At 47.8% G+C, this 2,755-nt stretch overlaps 1 pseudogene; it reads right to left on the bottom strand.

Annotated features, from left to right (window-relative positions):
• Positions 1–929: 929 nt before the first annotated feature.
• Positions 930–1,616, bottom strand: LOC121846740 (annotated as a pseudogene).
• Positions 1,617–2,755: the final 1,139 nt, after the last annotated feature.

A 2,755-nucleotide genomic window follows, 5' to 3' on the forward strand; every position in this document is an offset into this window, starting at 1 on the left:
GTACCAGGCCATTGGCGACCTGATGGAGGGACAATAGAGCCCACTGTACCAGACCATTAGTGACCTGATGGAGGGACAATAAAGCCCTGAGTACCAGGCCATTGGCGACCTGATGGAGGGACAATAGAGCCCACAGTACCAGACCATTAGTGACCTGATGGAGGGACAATAAAGCCCTGAGTACCAGGCCATTGGCGACCTGATGGAGGGACAATAGAGCCCACAGTACCAGACCATTAGTGACCTGATGGAGGGACAATAAAGCCCTGAGTACCAGGCCATTGGCGACCTGATGGAGGGACAATAGAGCCCACAGTACCAGACCATTAGTGACCTGATGGAGGGACAATAAAGCCCTGAGTACCAGGCCATTGGCGACCTGATGGAGGGACAATAGAGCCCACAGTACCAGACCATTAGTGACCTGATGGAGGGACAATAAAGCCCTGAGTACCAGGCCATTAGCGACCTGATGGAGAGACAATAGAGCTCTGAGTACCAGGCCATTAGCGACCTGATGGAGAGACAATAGAGCCCTCAGTTCCAGACCATTAGTGACCTGGTGGAGGGGCAATAGAGCCCTGAGTACCAGACCATTAGGACCTAATGGAGGGACAATAGAGCCCTGAGTACCTGACCATTAGGACCTAATGGAGAGACAATAGAGCCCTGAGTACCAGACCATTAGGACCTGATGGAGAGACAATAGAGCCCTCAGTTCCAGACCATTAGTGACCTGATGGAGGGGCAATAGAGCCCTGAGTACCAGACCATTAGGACCTGATGGAGGGACAATAGAGCCCTGAGTACCAGACCATTAGGACCTGATAGTACCTGATGATCGTTAGTGAGTTGGGTACTACCAATGCATGTCCAGAGTGCATAAAAGGAGATTACCGTGACTCAACGGTGACCGCAACAGTTCCTGTTCATCCAGCTCCAGATGTCTTGAGGTCAGCTGATGAGGGAGGTGGGAGGGGAGTGGTGGGTTTGGTGAAGAGGTAGATCTTTGTGTCATCTGCATAGCAGTGGAAGTGAACTTTGTGATGTCACATGAGCTTTCCCAGGGGTAAGAGGTATATAATGAAGAGGAATGGACTCACCATTGACCCCTGGGTGACACCCTTTGAGACAGTTGCACACCCTGATCTGGGATTTTTCAGTTGCACAAACTGTTGGCGGTCATTGAACTAGAAGGAAAACCAGGAGAGTGCAACATCCGTGACACCATCACCAGCCAGACGTTCCATGAGGAGTGGATGGGAGATGGTATCGAAGGCTGCACTCAGGTCGAAGAGCATGAGGATGGATAGCAACCCTGAGTCAGCTGCATGAAGTTTGTCGTTAGTTTCAGTTCTGTGTTTGGAGTGGAAACCGGACTGGATTGGTTTGTGAATGTTATTGGAGTTGAGATGGTGTTGTAGTTGAGTGGCCACAACCCACTCCAGTATGTTGGAAAGGTTTGAGATTTGACGGAAGTTGTTCAGGTCATCGGGGTCAGCATTCTGCTCTTTGAGGATGGGGGAAATAGCAGCAATCTTGAGAGTGGAGGGTACGATGCCAGTGGTGAAGGAGGAGTTGATTATGCCAGTGAGGATGGGAGAGATGGAAAGCATGCAGGATTTTCACAGGTGATCTGTGTATGCTTGAAAATGAACTACTAGACCAGTTCTCTTGTACAAACGCTCGAGGGGTGTACCAGGGAGCAGTGGGAGTGAAGGAGACTGGGCGGGTTTTGAGGTAGCGAGGGTATCCAGGGAATGGGAAATGCAGCCATTGTAGTCAGTGAATAGGTCTGGAGGGGACTGCGAGTCAGGCTGAGGTCAGGACTGGGGTATGTAATAATCAGGCTGAGGTCAGGACTGGGGTATGTATTAATCAGGCTGAGGTCAGGACTGGGGTATGTATTAATCAGGCTGAGGTCAGGACTGGGGTCTGTAATAATCAGGCTGAGGTCAGGACTGGGGTATGTAATAATCAGGCTGAGGTCAGGACTGGGGTCTGTATTAATCAGGCTGAGGTCAGGACTGGGGTATGTAATAATCAGGCTGAGGTCAGGACTGGGGTCTGTAATAATCAGGCTGAGGTCAGGACTGGGGTATGTATTAATCAGGCTGAGGTCAGGACTGGGGTATGTAATAATCAGGCTGAGGTCAGGACTGGGGTCTGTAATAATCAGGCTGAGGTCAGGACTGGGGTGTGTAATAATCAGGCTGAGGTCAGGACTGGGGTCTGTATTAATCAGGCTGAGGTCAGGACTGGGGTATGTATTAATCAGGCTGAGGTCAGGACTGGGGTCTGTATTAATCAGGCTGAGGTCAGGACTGGGGTATGTATTAATCAGGCTCAAATCAAATCAAATCAAATTTTATTTGTCACATACACATGGTTAGCAGATGTTAATGCGATTGTAGCGAAATGCTTGTGCTTCTAGTTCCGACAATGCAGTAATAATCCAACAAGTAATCTAACTAACAATTCCAAAAAAAAACTACTGTCTTACACTGTGTATAAGTGGATAAAGAATTTGTACATAAAGATATATGGATGAGTGATGGTACAGAGCAGCTTAGGCAAGATACAGTAGATGGTATCGAGTACAGTATATACATATGAGATGAGTATGTAAACAAAGTGGCATAGTTAAAGTGGCTAGTGATACATGTATTACATAAGGATGCAGTAGATGATATAGAGTACAGTATATACGTATACATATGAGATGAATAATGTAGGGTATGTAAACATTATATTA

This window comes from Oncorhynchus tshawytscha, linkage group LG07 (genome assembly GCF_018296145.1).
Source record: "Oncorhynchus tshawytscha isolate Ot180627B linkage group LG07, Otsh_v2.0, whole genome shotgun sequence".
NCBI lineage: Eukaryota > Metazoa > Chordata > Actinopteri > Salmoniformes > Salmonidae > Oncorhynchus > Oncorhynchus tshawytscha.